Below are 17,112 nucleotides of genomic sequence, written 5' to 3'. Positions count from 1 at the left end.
CCCATTCCAATATCCATTCTGGGTTTCAGGAGTAGTTGTCTCTGTGGCAGTGTATAAACTGCATAGTGGTTGCTTGCTATGTATATTTTGTGTTCCTGATCCCTTTGCTTTCCAGACTGGTGTCTTGGCTGAACACACTGTAATTTGCTTCTAGCTTATGTCTGCTGGCTTTCTTCCAGTACATTTACCTGAACAAAACCTATGCTTTTAATGATAAACTGCTCCTTTTTTTGTTCTGTCATGTTATTTCCTCCCATTCTGCATAATCATGCCCTCTTAAAATGCTGTTTAGGTGCACACTTATGTTGAGGTTGTGGAGGAGGTGGGTATATGGTTTGCTGCTGCTTTGTAGCTTGTCTGAGTGGCCCTTCCCTTTTTCCCTGTTACAAGTGGAGAGCCTGGCATATTACATCAGGGAATATGAGCATGCACTTGCTGAGAAAAGCAGTTTGCTTTAATCAAGGTAGTTTCTTATGCAAGCATCTGTGTGTGTTGCTTTTCCATATTCCTTGAATACTAAGCAGTGACAATGAATTTGCTGAAAGTTTTTGTTTAGAAGAGAAATTGTAATGAGTGATCTAGGACTGTGGAGCATAGGGTGGGCTTCAGAACTTTAACTGCTGATTTTGGATACTCACCTTCTTATATTGTGCAGTTCCAGGGTTTCCTTTCAGAGGAAGATAGTATCACTTTCATGGTTGGTTTGATACCTGTTTGAAAAGAGATTCCCTGCACATGGGGCTCCCTTCCTTTCCTCTGGCTTGGTAGCTGGGAAGAAATGTAGAAATTTGTCATGATCTTACAAAACTTGAATAGGGATATTTGTTCTGACTTTAGTGGGGGAAAGAGGAGTAAACTTGACCTTGTTTCTTGTTATAAGAAGTTGCTTTAGAATAGATTAGTAATAGAAGCCATCCTCTCAGGAGTCTTACTTTTCTGTGCTTGGGACAGGTTGCATCTGAATAAAAATTCCATTGAGGAATAATCAAGGGTGTGTTCTTGGAAACAGGGGCTCATCTCCCATCTTGGATGCATCAGCACTTTTCCTGATCATTATTTTTACATGTGCCAAGGAAAGGATCTACACACCGAGACACAAACATAGCTCTGTCTTAAAATTCCAAGCTGATTTGAGCCATTCTTGTTCCTCTCACTACTGGTTTCCAGTGGAGAGGGCTTGGGAAGCAGTTTTGCAATATTCCCAAACAGACCTGTGATTTGCTTCTGTAAAACCATATACAAGAGCAGACTCCAGCTTTCCAGCTATGTAAGTAAAACTGAAATTTTGCAGCTCACATGATGAAGGAGGAATTTATTTTCATTTCAGACTTACTGTCCCAAAACTGTCAGAGCATATAAATAACTAAGAGGTTTTAACACATTGACACACATGTTTCTTCAAAGCAGTAAATCAAATTAGGCTATTTCATATAATCATACTAGAGAAATTAAATTTTTCTGCATTTCCATTAGCAAAAATATGTCTAACCTGCAGTTTCTGGAAGCCAGTTTAATTTTTTACCTTTTTTGGTTTCTTTTAGGAGTCACTTTATAATTATGACCTGAAGCTTGTATACTTTCATCAAAGTTTCCCATCAGTTTGCCTCTGTAGCACAATTTTCAATTTAATATGTCAAAAATAGTTGCAAGGCACAATAAGTAAGTTACTTCAGGATAACAGTGTAATTTATCTGTCTGACTGGGAAAACTTTAGATGAGGTAATGGAATTTCCAACTTATTAGCTCTTAATTGTCCTTGTTTATGTGTTCTGTTTAGTTAGGTTGGGATATATTTTGATAGGAGTATGTTAAAACCAATTACTTTTCTCTGTATTTTTTATCATATAGTGTTTTCTGTAAGGGTTTAAATTTATAAAATATGAACCCGTGAGGAAGAAGAACGTTCAGGGAAGCTAAATTATTGAAAACGTTGTTTTCAATAATTTAGGGTTTTTTCCTGGTTTGTATTTAAAAAGCATTTTACGAGCAATCTCAGTGTGATAAAACTGTACTTTACTTTGGGTTTGAGTGGGCTGGGCAATTTCTAAAGTGACAATTTGTTACTGGAAATTCTGGTTCACCAGAACTGGAGGGATGGCCATTGCCAGGGATTGTGGATTTCTGAAACTCCAAGGGACAGCTGCCCTCAGGCTGCCTGGAAGGCAGGCTCACTCCTACAGGGCTGTGAGCCCTGGCACACACGCTGGGCGCTACTGGCTTGGTGTCAGCTTGAGATCTGTCAGTTTTCCAGGGCAGGTGGGTATCCAAGATGTGAAGGATAGGAAGTTGGGTACATCAAAGCTTTGACTTTCAGGGCAAGTTTAATTTCACAGCTTTCTAAAATGAAATTGCAAGCAAACAGTTGCTATTTTATATTTTTGCTTCTACTAGAAATTTCAAAGATTCTACTTCTCATTGCAAGATTAATGACAATGATTTATTTAAAATTAGAGACTTTGTCTTTCATGTATTCATATAATTTTTTTAAAGTTAAAAGAGGAAGATCTGCTGATCACCAATATATTTAAAAGTTAGTAAGCAGTTCATTTAGGATGGATATGGGTACAACCCCCCACTGAAACATCTAAACTGATGAAAAGGGTTAGAGAGTATATATTCAGGTTGCATTCTTCGTGCCTTTTCTTACAAAATGCCTTACAAATCAAAACTGTACCAGCCTGGACTTTGAAAGAAGTATTATTTGAAAACTGAAGTTCAGCTTCACAGAAGCAGGAAGATGATATTAATAATGGAATGGTAGGACTGCATAATCAGCATTTTACTTTGATGTTAGATACACCACTGAGCCTAGCAGAAGTACCACATTGTCAAAGAAACAAGTAAAGCATCAGATTCTTTGTTGCACTCATTTCCAAATAGCTCTTCCTGATGCTAAATACAAAGGTGTGACCCTATTGTAACTATATTAACAGGAGTGCTTTTATGGATAATGATTTATCTGTGTTCTTTGGATTTAGATTTGCTGGTAGAGGGGGATGATCCTGAGTGGTTGTGTGGTATCCCCACAATGAGTTCTTGAGAGTTTTCCTTTGAGCTGAGTGTCCAAAGGAAATCCTGTTCCATAAACTGCAACAGCTTGAGCATCATTTCTTCTCTCTCTGCTGTCTTTGGATCCTCATATTCTGAGTAACAGATTGCTTTTACTGAATTTATCCAGAGAGAGAGAGAGAGAGTACTACTGTTCTGGATGGCTGTACATGAAGTTTCCACAAATCTCAGTTTTCTGAAAGATACTCCTTAAGTCTGTGGTGTCCTTCCTAACAACACGCCAATAACAGAGCAAAAAGGTATTCTGTGCAGAAATAACAAATTATTCCATGCCTGCACTAAGATGTAACTGTACTGTAAGGCCATTCTAGTAAGGTTTGCTTAGATTTGCTCCCCAGTCTGCTTCCCTCCATCCTCCCTCTACACCTCCTGTTCCATTTTCTGTCAAACAGAATCAAAAGTAAACCAACACTTTTGATGAAAATCTGAAATGTTCCTTCTGTGAAAGATGTAGTTTTGCTGAATCCCACATTTGACATGAAAAACAGCTGGAATGAAAAATTTTCTGCCAGCCTGAATAAATAGGTTGTTTTCAGGTGGCAGGGGGTTAGGATAAATGGATGTGGCTCCTCTGCTTTCTTTCATTTATTATTTTTCTGTGTGTAGTCTTATAAACCTCTGTCAGTGAGAGATATTTGTTATGTTTGGGCAGAGATTAGTTTACTTTTCCTTATGTATATATATATTTGTTGTTGTTTTTTTTTTTTTTGGTGTGGATTTTTGATACTTGGTGCTCCTTAATCTTAAAATAAAATAGCAATGCCTGGGCACTAAAATCATTCCTATGCAAAAGGTTTCTACCAGGGAGAAGCAAGTCACCATTGAACTTTCTTCGAGTAGTCTTTTTGACCTATTAAAAAAACAGCTGTAATTTGAGATTCTGTTTACTTTTTATTTTTCTGGAGCAGCAGCACTCTTGTTTGCAGGGCCTAGACCTGTTTTGCTAAATTATGTGTAAATTCAGATTAAAGCCCCCTGTTTCTGTCCAGAACAGTTATGGTCTCACTGTAGGAAAGAGGAGCAGACAGAGAGATGAGAAGCAAAAAGAAACAATGAGGTGTTATTGGTCATCTTGGTAGTGATATCCTCAGCCCATCAGCAGTGTAATATTAGATACCCCTTCTCAAGCTGATGTAGTAGAGGAGATTATTAAAGAGTAAATAATTGATTGTGCTGCAGGTGGTCCCAAGGGGCCCTTCCCAAGTACATAGGACAGGGTAGGAAGCGGCACAGAGAGGGGGTTTGGGAGTCTGGGGAGTGAATGAGAGATGTGGTAGCTGGTAGCTCATCAAGCACAGGGCTGAGCACGGAGTGTGGCTGGGAGGGGCCTTCAGTGGCAGCCAAGACCCAGCCAAATGGCAGGAGTGGCAGCAGGATGCTGGCAGTGTGATAGAAACTCCTGAGTCATACACCTTTCTCCCAAGGATCTGTGTCATGTAGTAAAGACAATTCAGTTCAAAATAATAATCTTTCATAACAACAGAGTATTTGATTGAAATAAGCCCAAAATCTACTATTCACTTTATACAAGTCTGCAGCTTACCTTTATCTCACATTGATTTACATGTGAGATACATGTAAATACATAAAGCTGTATATGGAAGCAGCAGAAACATTTTGTCTGACCTGAAAGTGTGTCTACCAAGCCAACACAGTATTTGTCAAAAGTAACAGTGAAGAAAGGTCTAATGCACAGGCAGTTCAGGTTTGTGAGTAGATTCACAACTGTGTTTTGGCTAGGACAGAAGCATATGCCAATGTTTTGGGCTCACAAGGTGCTAATATTTCAGCTGTCCAATGCCTTAAAATTGTTTTTTTTTTGCTTTTCACTAAATCAGGCAACAATTACTGCTCTGTCTTTGGCATGCTTTAATCTGAGCTATATAAAAATGCAATAGGGGTGTTTATAATGAGTAACTATTATATTGGCAATGGCCTGTATAAATCATGGTGTGAATACTTCTTGTCAAAAGATGTTTTCAATGGCCAGTATCAGTGCAGGGAAGTAAAGAGATGTTCTTACACGTATGTGATTTGCAAAGTTGATTTGAAGGAAACAAAATTGATTCACGTCTTGTTTAAGTCCAAAAGGTACAGGAAACCTCCCTTTCTGCTATCAGAGTTTTCATTTTAACATTCTGGTTGATGGATCTCAGGATTTTTTTGGTCTGCTTTACAACTGTCATACATGACAAAAATGTCATACATTTTCCAATGTATGACATTTTTGTCATACATTGAGTGGGAGTTTATGGAAACCTGTGCTATGGTCAGCAAAAAACTCCAGCCCAACTTGCAAAGCATGTTCTGTATTTCACTTCACTGCCAACCATCTTTAAGGTATTGCCAGAAAGAAGAAGAGGTTCTCTTTCCTCTGTAAAGCAGCGATCCTTCCTTTGTAAAGCTTCATCCTTCGCTGTATAGGGGCACAAGTTAAAGGGTAGATGACAAAAGTGATTTTAAACCCTCTATCACAGAAAACAATTTCTGAGATGAGAGCTGTTTTTTCCCCCCCAAAGTTACCATGGCTACTGAAAGGTGAGAGGATGACCCCTTGAGGCATTTAAAGGAGACATATGTGCTCATCTTTGTTGTCAACATGATTGTTGTACAAATTAGTTAGTTCCACTTGGAATGAAATCCAGGTGGCCTTTTGCCCTCCAGTCAGACTTGCTCAGAACTGTGTTTTTCCTCACAAAATGTACTGCTTGGACCTGGTGGAAGCTTTCATGCACTTTGCCTACATTCCTGCTAGATGGGATTTTCTAGGAGGAGTTTTAAGATCAAGCTGCTTTAAGTAAAAGGTGAAATTATTAGACTCTGGGAGAACTGCTGTTAACAAAAATCTCTTACCTTTGTCAATCATGTTTTTTATGAACACTTAGTGTGCCTTTCTCTAATGTAAAACTTATTCTGGATTTGGCACTACCAACCCAGGCATGCCAGAAGCCTGTCAGATTGCATTGTGGTTGACTTGGAGGTTTAAAGTGCATTTTAACATGTATTTTAAATAAATTTATATGCAGTCATGTTTTCCATGAACGAAAGAACAGCTGTAACTGCTGTCTTTGCTTTGTGAAGCTTCCAGAAGCTGCTACTTCAAGGGAACTGGGAGCATTGCAAGTGCTTCACTAACGTAGGCACCTATCTTTCTCTTACTTCCTTTGTCTCTGCTGCTTTTCCATAAAAAACAAAGCCATCTTTCAAACTAGCAGACACCTTCCTCTTCACTGGTGGGGAAGATGGTGTGAAAGCAGAGGTTGTGCAGCAGAGGTTTTCTAGCGAGTAACTTAGTCCTTAAGTGAAACTCTTTGCTTTGGAGAAAAAAGATCTCTTTCTCTATATAACACAGATCAAAACTTGTATCCTTATCTGAGTACCAGCTACTGATGATGGCAGATATGGGCAAGAGACTGTTGCTCATTAAATTCCTTTTTTTTCCCTCAAAAAATACTGAAATGTCTGTCCCTATAGCAACATCTTTCTAGATGTATTCAGAAATTGTACTGATGGGCTTGTGAGCACAAGAGGTGGCTGGAGGAGATTTCCAGGTGGAATTGGACTGGACAGAAAAAATATGAAAAAGGCTGTACCTCGACCCACCTTGATGGCATTTTTTATTTATGTGTTAGAAGAATCAATCTTTTCTGTATTTCTTTTATCACACATTTCACCTGGGAAAAGAGCTACGAAGTCTAGTTTTATATTGTTTACCTCAGTCTATTTTGATGAATTTTTCTGTAAACATTGGTGAACAAAAGGAAAATTAGCTTGCTCAAATCGCTTCAGGCTGGTGGTACTAGGTTTTGTATGTTTCTAAGTGATTTTATTTATCCAGCACCTTCTGCATTGTCATATGGTTTTATGCCCAGCAATCTGTAAGTTTTATGCCAGTTGACCGCTTTCTTGCTTCAAATCACTTAGTGGCAGGAATGACCATGATTTGCGGGCTCCTGCTTGGCCATGGGCCTTATACACAAGGCTCACGTTGGTCAATTAATGTTGATAACCTAATGAAGCCGCAGAAACCTTTGTCCTGACAAAACAAACTGACAGTACAGTTTCAAAATAATCTCATATTATTGCAATAGTATGACAATACAGTGGCCATGTATTTTAAACTCTCTTAGACTTGATGAAGAGATTAATATAAATTAGGAAAGTCAAGATGACAGAAACTAAAAATTTCATGAGTATTTCTCATGCTCAGTGCTGAAGAAGGAGTTTAAATACTGGATAGTTTGCTAAATGCTAATGGGACCGTGTTGAGTTTTCTGAGATGTTAGGCAAGTAACAGGCACTGTACTTTGAGCAGTCAGCTGTAGATCTTATTACAATTCTTTTTTCTTTAAAATTCCTTAAAGCTCTTCTCCTCCCAGCCTTTTCCTTTTGTGTTTGACTCCTCTCAGCACGTGGCGGAGAGCAGTGGTGCGGGCGGGATGGTGACACTGCAGGAGGCTCTGCTGTAGCACTGCTGTAACATCATGGGCTAATGATCTGTCTGAGCCCCTTGGTTCAACTGCAAGGTCATTCTGTTTTTTCTTTTCTAAGGGTCTGGGCCTTACCTCATTTCTCTGGTACAGCATTGACTTCAATAGATAACTAGCTCAGCTGAGTAAGAGCCAACGTGAACTGCATTTTAATACAGAGAATACCGTTAAAATGTATCTCCTCTTATTCATGGTCTCCCCATTTTTTGCCTTTTCCTTTAGGATTCAAATCCATTTTTGGGAATATCTCTCTATCGTAATTTATCCATTTTTTTTGCTGTTATGAGGAACATGTATCTCCATGTTTCAAGTAATTGTATTCCTATGTTTTCCTTCATGCTTTAGTGCCACCATTATTGCCACCTTAGAATGTAATTCATGTTGCCAGCTTAGGTGATCACTACCCTTCTGATCCTGGCTATTCAAATGCATTCCTCTCATGGAGAAATTGAGAGAATTGGGCTGACTTACCTACCAGATCTACCTCTCTTTTTCAGTTGATTACATAGACAACTGCCTTAGAATGAGATATCTCTGTTACTTGAGATATCTGGCTCAAGTAAGGTGAGATTAACCTCTGAGTAGGAACAGAAGCTCTTCTTGTGTTCTGCTCAGAACCTTTAATAGAAAACCAGCTGCTGTGAGATACAAATAATAAGGTGCTTGCAGAAAGTTCTAGGTACTTTGACCTCTTCTCAGATGGAAGTCTGCATCCTCTGCTTTTCACTGGACAGCACCCAGCTCTGGCTGAGCAGATCTGCATGCAACTGAGGAGGTTACATAAAGCAGACAGACCTTTGTGGGAAAAGACCAAGCAGACTTTTCTACATTTGGCCTTGGGCAATTTGAAGCAAAGCAAACTGCTCTTTATTGAGTAAAGGACTGGAGATGTTCTGTTGTATTTCTGTCAGGGTGGTTCTGTAAAGATGATCATAATGTGCTCACCTGTTGGCACTCAATGGCCAGATTTTCATTGCTGTCATGTGACCAGCAGGGGAAACTCCTTCCTGGAAGTGTAGGCAGCATGGCTTGGGGTTTGGAAATATTTAATTAGTGGATCTGGATTCCTGATAACCAAATGCTATTTTGTTTTCCAAATGTAAATAGACTTTCTTTTCTGTGTTGTTCCTAAAGTGATTAGCAGTTAAATTATTTTTCATTGGATAGTGAGATATGAAACACCAGGTATGAAAAGTAATACTTCAACAAAACAGTTACTGTTTTTCATTAAGAATCTTTCTATATAGTAAAGGAAAAAAAGAAAGTTTGATAAGACAAATCAGGAGGTATTTCCAAACACTTTTAAGGCCTGTGAGGCTCAAAACCTGTCCTGTAGCACTGAGAACTGAGAAATTGAGTGGGTGCACCTGTGATGGGTGTGGATGGACGGGTGTTTGTGTAATTCTCACTATACATGAGATGTGTATATTTGCATCTAAAAACATACAGGTGTATATATGTCTGTGTGTATTTATCTCTTCCTCACCAGTGCAGTGGAAATATAGGGGAAAAAGCTAGATATGGACTTTTTGAGGAAGTTATCTGAAAAAAATTGTAAGGCTAACTGGCTGTAAACTAGCTTTTTTTTTTTTTTTTTTAAAGGAGCAGATTTTTTTAAAGACAACTCAACATTCTCTTAAGATATTGCCATTAAACTCACAGATTTTAATCCAGACTAATATCCTTTTCTTTGCTTAGTTCAATCTTCCAATACAATACAATACAATACATTATCTTTTTTCTCCTATGTGGTGATTGAAGATGCTTATACAAATAGTGGCATTTTACATAAAATTCTCTATGTGTGTGTGAGGCTCTCTTGTGTTTTGGTAGATCCCAACAGCTTTTACCCCTATTAATTGCTGCTGGATTTTTCCACAGATCTGTTCAATTTAAAGTGCCTATACTGAAGGAGAAACAGAAAAACATGTGTTGGCAAAATGGGATATGTATTAAAATGTCAGGAGGAAAACTGTACAATACCCTTTACAGCATCACATAGGCCATTACAGAAGGATAGCTGTGGGAAACCTTAAAAACTGTTGATCCTTTCTTCCCTGCCCCCATTTTCCCCACAGAAAAATATGACACATGTACTTCAAACTGTATGGTGTGATAGTAGTTAGCTTTGATTTCATATCTTACCCTTTCTTTCCAACATTTGGTATTACTGGGGCTTCCTCCATGTACAAATCTTCATTTGCAATAGAAATCTATTCTTGATTAGCTTGGCTGCAGCACTTGAGCCAAGATTCTGGAAGCAGCATGACTAGAACAGCTGCCCTCCCTTCCCTACCCACCCCTACTAAAACACCTTAAATATTGCCCATGGTCGGCCCTGGGGAGCTGAGGTGAGGCTGTGCTGGCACGAGCTCCAACAGAGGCACCTGGGGCGCGTCTCTCCTGGCCCCACAGAAGGAGAAGGTATTGTCCTGACTGATAACAGTGTGTGCACATGTGGGGAGCACAGGGAGGCCCAGGCTGCTTTGGGGAAATGGAATACCAATGGAATTCCTCAGAGGAGGAAAGAGGATCCCCCAGGGCCTCCTAGTCTGTGAGCAGAGGGAATCATGAATCTCCTCAGATTGGAAGGAGTTATTAGTCATAAAGACTGTTATGCTGTGCAAGGCATTGCTGAAACAGAACACCACCAGGCTATTTCCTATCTTATCAGGGTATATTAATAATGCAGTAGTAATAACAGAAGTACAAATTAAAAATAACTGGATGGGCAGATAAGCAGAGTTCTTGAGATTAAGGGTATTGAGATTTGCTTCAAATAGTTAATTGCAGAGTAGGACATAGAGGGAAATTTGCCTTTATTATTTTCTTATTCTTTATTTCATCTCTGAGAGCATTATTTCTAGGGCTTTGCATAGACACTAATAAGCAGAATATTTCCTCAAGAATTCAGACTGTTCTTTTTTTATCTCCAAAGGAATTAGGTACCTTTTGCTAATGCATCTAATTCAGTAGGGATTAATAATGCTGAATAAGAAGAGTATTCTGGTTATTAACCTTCCTCTACAAAAAATCTCTTATCATTTTCTCCTCCCACTCCCACCCCACAGTATAAAGGCAGACAAGACACTACAAGTATGAGATATTCAGGCTTCAGGACAAATGGATGCAATTGCTCCCCAGAGGTTTGTGAGCTTTTTCTGGGTTGCAGTGGCATGAAGCCCCTAGAGTCCCTGAATTTCTTGAGTTGTAATAGTTGGTTGGACAAAGAGAAATGTAAGTATCTGGTTCTCTGGCACTGTATGATTGTGCTACCCCCAAGTCATGTTTTGCACTACCTATATCTGTCAGTCACTGACCTGTCAGGGCTCTATCAAATTTTGAGGCCTCTGCATGATTCTTTTCCACAGAATTAAAATAATGACTCAGAATTATACTTTGGTCCATTACTGGGTACCCAAATGTGCCTTAAGTAGGGCATAGACTGCTGTCACTTTGATTTCAAGTCCTATTTGCTAAGCAATTGTCAGGACACTAAATCCTGCTCTCAGTGAAATAGTACTGGAGCTAGTGCAATGCACAGTTGTTTCACACAGCGGCATCAGAGCAACACTGGCCCACTGAGAGATAAACCTATCAAGAGAAGACCATTTGATTGAACACCCAATACATTGGTGGAGCAGCAGCTTAGCAAAGAACTGCACCCTCACAGAACAATTATTTTTTCTCCCTCTTGTTGTTGAGCTTCTTTTATTCCTGTGAAATAGGAGGCTGTTCACCAAATTTTCTGTCCCCTTTGGAAATCTTTTAACGGTACATTACTAAATAAACATGTTTGTTACTTAGTCCAGGATTAAATGACCTGACAAAAAAGGATAGAGCAGAGCTGTAGTGTGGAAACAGCTGCACTGAAATCATGGGTCTGCTGGATGATTAAAGAACAATGAATAAATGAATTATAATTTTATTTTTTGTACAAATCATGACCAGCTGAATAATATGTTTGGAAGGGAGTGTGTGCCCTTGGGCTGGAAGACCACCACTGAGGAATGTGCCAACTTGAAAAAGCACTCTGTGTGTGAGCGGGCATGGGTGTATGAAATCTTATTGGCTGCATAGTTGGATCCGCCCATGTAACCTTAGAAAAGAGCTAATCAAGGAAATAAAGTTAGTGTGCCATCCAATACTGACTCCTGCTTTCTCAGGCACCACAAATGGTGCCTTGTGTGAGGACTGCCCGGAATCTGATGGTGACCCTCTAACGTGACAGCAAAACTAAGTGTCCACAGCCACATCAGGAGGCCAACAACCCCTGTTGAACCGGGGAGTTGTGAGGTCAGAGCAGATATATGGGGCAGTCTGCCTTGCAAGAACATAAGCTTTGTTTATCTATTTCTCAATGGCTTTTGCATGCTTCTTGCTCTAAATTTTCCGATGCTAAAATTATTCAGCTGGTCATGATCTGTACAAAAGATACAATTATAATTAACTTAGTCATTTTTCTTTAATCATCCAACAGACCCATGCTTCCAGTCCAGCTGCTCCCACACTGTAGTAACTTGCCTTTGACACCTTAATCCTTACAATACTGCTGCCCATCTGTGCCCCTTGATCATCTCCTTGGAGGAATGTTTGTGTCTTCCTCCTTACTGGCTGAGAAAAATGCACACAGCCTTACATTGCAACATGCTGACTTCTTTTGGTGTAAATTATTCTAGTCCAGTTTTGTAATGGTTCTTTAAAACTTCAGCTGATAAAAAACTCTCAACTGTGAACAGTTAAGAACTTGTAATTGATTTTATTTTGATACTTTCTGGAGACTTGACCTTTCATACTTCATAATGAGCTGTGTTTTAGTAAATTGCAGAAATGCGACAAATAACTAAGATCTGAATCAGAAGAGGAATTGAGTATTTGTCATGTAAATGTTACCTTCTGAAGTGAATTTCTTCAGAACTAGATATTAATACAGATTTTTGAATAAAAGGCAAAAGGATGTAAAGCTCTGTAAGGTTGATAGCTTTGAGAAACTCTATGAACCAAATTCAGCTTTGACTCTTACAAGCAGAAGGCAAATACAGTTTCATGAATGCTGCATTTCTGCTGCTGGGATTTCAAGAATGGAAGTATAAATTGCACTTTTGTTTTTGTCTTGCTCTGCAAGGCTGGAAAAATTGCAGATCTGCTGCCCTTGTTTCCACCCAAAACCACTACTCATGAGAGCAACATGGTGGGGTTAAGGATTATTTAGGATATCAGTTGCTGCACAGTGGGCAAAAGTCCCTCTGGCAACTGCTTGTTATTGTATATTCTGTTCTTTCCCTTTTCAGAGGGATGCTGTGCTGGAGAAATCAAAGTTTGAAAGGGGCCATGGGAGTCTGTTTCATTTTAATGTTTCTTATTATATCCCAAAATGGAAGCAGAATGGATAGTTTATTGAAACAAGATTTTTAACACCTGATATTTTCAAAATTCAGACAGGTAGAGATTAAGAACTGTGGAGGGAAGGCTGTTGGTGGTCTTCCAATGAATAGACAAATAGATCAGGAAAACCAGTATGTGAGTTAGCAGTCTTGACTGAGAGCCCAAGATTAAACAGGCACTCAGAATAAACAATTCTTTTGCCCCTTGAAATCGCCCTAGTCAAATACAGCTGAGGTATGTAAAATGGTAAAAAAGGTAAAATGATCTGGATATGAGTGATGCCGTACCTGGTCTGTTTAGAGAACAGAATTGTCAACTTGGCAACTTCCTAGTTTTAAAGTCACTTCATTAAAGAAACCCAACAAAGTAAAAAACCTCCAAAATAAATCTTCATTTATGCATGCTGGGCAGGCTGACCCAGCAATCATACCTTCAGTTCACATCCCAGCCTGTGCATGCAAAAGTCAAACAAAAACACCTCTGTCATGCAGTGATGCCTTTTAACTTGCACAAACCAAATAGTTGCCAGAGACCACATCACTTCCAAGAGTGTGAAGGACAAGGTGGAAGGATGAGGAGGATTGTAGACTGGCAAGAAGAGCTTCATATTAAATGAGATGTTAATTTGCATTTGATGCTATTGAGCTTGAAAATAAGGGCTGTTGTAACCCCATAATATAAAAATGCTTTTGCTTATGCTTCTTTCCTCCCATAAGGAAGCCAATTTGTCTCTGTGTTACTGATCTTAGAGATAAGACAGATAAGGAGAAGTGAATCTTCTTGTCAATTCAGACTGAAAAAATCCCCGGCTTTACTCCTACTTCCATCTTGACATGCCTTTGTCATCATGGTTCAGATCTGGTCCCTTTGAAGAATTTCTTTTGAGCAGATGTTAAAATGTCAGAAAAGAATGAAGGAAGACAAGTAGGAATGAACTGGAAATTCTTAGACCTTGCCTGACTGAGAGCTTTGCCTTTACAGAAAATACACAACATGAGAATAAATCATTATTGCAGATGAAGCAGCAACTTTTCTGTTGTTGTGTAAATTGCTGTATTTTGTCAGTTATACTCATCTGACCCTTATGCTTATGGATCTGTAAGGATGTTACTTGTAATTCATGGCTTTTCTTTGCTTTGAATTGCCAGTACAAGCAGCTGAGACAATTTAACTGACAATGGGAAGGTAGTGTAATTTTATGTAAATCAGATACAGAATGCAGTTTAGAGATTAAGGTAGTGTATGGTGATTATGAAGAGTTCCTTGGAAATAATTCTTCCTTTTCTTTGACCATGTGAGTTTTTTCTTCTGTATTTAATAGAGTGGATAAGGATATGCAGAGGGCAGATAGGCTAAACAAGGGAGACTGATCGGAGCAGTATCAAAAATGTAAATGGAGGTGCACAGGGACCAATGTGCTGTGCTCATCTTCTTTCTTTTGTTGGTTTTAGCTACTTCATATCACAAATACACAATTTTTAATGTTTTTTTTTCTTTTGTTGGTCACAGAGAGGTTACAAGGATGCTTCTGATGTATTTACATTGATTCTGCTTTAAGCCTCTGAATATTGTTCTCACAGGGTGTTCATTGCTCTATGCTTCTGCCAGACAAAGAGAAATAATTTCCAACTGAAAGATTAGGTGCTTCTAAGGACTAGCTTTTTAGAATAGTGTCTGCAGTCAGAAAGACAAATTGTCCAGATGATAGACATGCATGGTTGACTCTCCTCTTTATGCAGCCTAGATTGAGACACGATGAGCCAGAGCATGCTGCTGGCCTTTGCAATGGATAATTTTGTTAGAACAATGTCCTTCGGGAAAGGCTTTTATACAGCAAGGACGACAAGTGTGGCAAATTACTTACAAACTCCAGACCTAGAGGCTTCTCTTTCTGAAAGCTGCCAGCCCACAGTACAGCAGTGCTATGAAGCTGGAATTCAATACCTGTTTATACTGCTGTAAAAGCTGTCACTTTTTTTCCCCTAAAATTTTTGTGTATTTTCTCAGAATACTTGTTTTCACAGGTCCAATGTGTTTGTGAGGCCCAGAGTACATAAAACCAGAGCAGGATCAAATATGGATTGCTTGTCCTTACACCAATAACAAGAGAAGTGATCACCTCCTGATGGAGTGAAATAGGTTATTATCTTCTTTCCATTCCATTTCTGATATACAAATTTTTTCTGTAGCTTCCTGCCTTATAGTTTTTTGCTTTTTATATTTTCTATTTCTTCTGTTAACTGACACCAGCTGCCAAATTTTATCCCATTGCATTTCTTACACACTTCACAGTAGTTGCACCAGTGTGTATTTTGAGGTGTGCTGGTTTTCTGATCTATGTATCTTCTGAGGTGTTTGACAGTGGAAGGCTCTTGTTCTAATTGCTTACAGTCTCATGAGCAGAAATAGTCTCTGCAGTGAAATGAAGAGGCAGGGCATCATTACCACAATGGGTGAGAGATCTGAAAGGCTTAATAGTCTAATTTTAGTTCTTTAATGACTTTGATACTTAACTCTTCCAGCCTGCCCTTTTCACTAACTGTCTGTAGTTTTCTGGACTTCCTCCTGCATTGAAGAATTCTTTCTGCACTGAAGAATTCAGCCCCTCACTGCAGCTTGCCCCTCATTGCCTTATGCCTTTGTTTCCAAAATATGACCTATCCATGCTGGTTTACTTACTCCCACATTTTCATCCTCCAACATTAATCTCAGGGCTGCCTTCCCTGTTGGCTCCTTTTTTCGGAATCTGACTTTTCCTTTTACACCAGTCTGTGTCTTCCCTCCCCTGAGCTTCCCCCAGCAGTCCTACCAACCATACTCTAATAAAAGTGCAGGAAGATGCCTGAAACACAGCTTAAGACAAGAGTGAGTAGATCAGGACAAAGTTCTGTGAGGTCAGCTCTGCTGATCTATGCTCACATCTGCTTAAGATCTAGTAGTGTCTTGTACCTGATGCATCATGCCTAATTTTTTTATAGATGTAAGAAGCAGAACTTAGTTTCACTCCAGTTATGTGAAGATGCATAGAAAAGAGCTGTAATTGGTGCAGATGCCATTCCTGCAGTATCAAATGTCTGTGTTAGCTGGTATTTGAGATGCTGCTTGCCATAAACAGCATCTTAACAGAATTACCATAGACAGAACCTTCACATTCTCTTCCCACCTGCTCAGATAACGCTGCTGTTCACGGGGTGGGCCAGGGCGGTGCTACCAGCTCCCCATTACCCTCCCTTCCTGACCTTTCTCTGATGCCTTCTAACATGAGGATATGCTACTATTTCTCCCATAATGCTTTTTATTTCTGCTGATGCCAAGAGCTTTATTGTACCTTTAGGAAGTATTTGTATGTTATGAATTATATTTTACTCCCATGCTGGTTTCTCTTTTCATAAACAAGTCTTACAAAAATCTCTGCTTTGGACAGTTACATATAAATTTGATCCTTTTGTTTTCTTCAGAGGGAGGATAAGGTAAATGATGGATTGCATTAATAAAAAAATGTATATTGCTGCATGTAAACCAGTCCCTTATGGTATAGTATACCTCTCTTCTGTCTGGATCAACAATGTGTTGAACAAGGCATTCATTTAGAAAAGGGGAAAAATACCACCTAGCCTGAAAGCTCAAGTGTAGAGTTAGTACAAACTAAGGGTTAGTGAAATATACAAGCACTCCTTTGTCTAAAAAGTGTTCCAAGGAGAAAAGGCCAGAAACAACCCACCTGGAATGTGGAAACTTTGGGACCATAAATGAAGGACTCCTTTTTCATTTTAACAAAGAGTGTGGCTAGAGGTGTGCTCATTATTTTTTAGTATGCTTGCCTGGAAAGCAACTAAAAAGGTGAATCGGCTGTTCTGGCTTATGCATACAGTGGGACATGACAAAGTCCTCATGCTTTTCTGTTAAATACAACTGGAGGTGTTGTGCCAGGATGCATCCTAGTAATCCTAGAGCAATCCCAGGCAAATCTTGGCTCTCCTAGCCCATTCCTCCACCCAAGGGAACTGTTGTCATGTGAAATTCAAGTACTCCTGAAATGACTTACCATGTCTGTTACATCATGTTCCTATTTGCAAGTCTCTGGAGGTTATCAGCACCATTAATTAACGTGTCATGGATATTCTAGAAGTTGATATCACAAATCAAAGTATATTTATACTGCTGTTTT

General features: G+C 39.2%; 1 protein-coding gene across 1 annotated transcript in view; it reads left to right on the top strand.

The window, feature by feature from the left end:
* The window catches only part of KIF26B (kinesin family member 26B), a 275,199-nt gene that overhangs the window by 171,305 nt on the left and 86,782 nt on the right, over positions 1 to 17,112 (top strand). The window lies entirely within an intron of this gene.

This window comes from Serinus canaria, chromosome 3 (genome assembly GCF_022539315.1).
Source record: "Serinus canaria isolate serCan28SL12 chromosome 3, serCan2020, whole genome shotgun sequence".
NCBI lineage: Eukaryota > Metazoa > Chordata > Aves > Passeriformes > Fringillidae > Serinus > Serinus canaria.
This window is presented reverse-complemented; position numbering and strand designations above follow the sequence as displayed.